Source organism: Myotis davidii, unplaced genomic scaffold (genome assembly GCF_000327345.1).
Source record: "Myotis davidii unplaced genomic scaffold, ASM32734v1 scaffold1754, whole genome shotgun sequence".
NCBI classification, from domain to species: Eukaryota; Metazoa; Chordata; class Mammalia; order Chiroptera; family Vespertilionidae; genus Myotis; species Myotis davidii.
In genome coordinates, this window is record NW_006285993.1 from 287,865 (window position 1) to 288,347 (window position 483).

The window sequence follows — 483 nt, forward strand, 5'->3', positions numbered from 1 at the left end:
GCCCTGAGGCTCAAACTGACCCTGGGAGGCCTCCAGAGCCCTGGATTTCGGGGTCCCCATGGCCCGACTCGCACGCCCTCAGCCTCGATTTTACAAAGATTTTTCCTGGGAGGTGGCATACTTTGGTTTTGTTTCTTTTTTTAATATAAAACCTACTTCTTGCTTTTTTCTCATTACTACATTGGCTTAGATTCAGAGAAAACCTGAAGGTGCAAATAGGAAAGAGAAAACCACCGGAAATCCCATCCCCGGCCCCAGCACCCGGCACCATGTGGGCGTCACAAATGACTGTTTCTGAAGATGTATCTCTGTGTACATCCGGTAGAATAGCCTCTGGCACATGATTTTCTTATAAACGGTATTAATTTAAAAAAAAAAAAAGCAAGGGAGGCATGACCTCAGGGGCCGCTCACAGCAGCGGCGGCCGCGCGTGGGACGCCCATGATGCACCCTGACTCCTACCCGCCCTTCCCCCCATGGCCT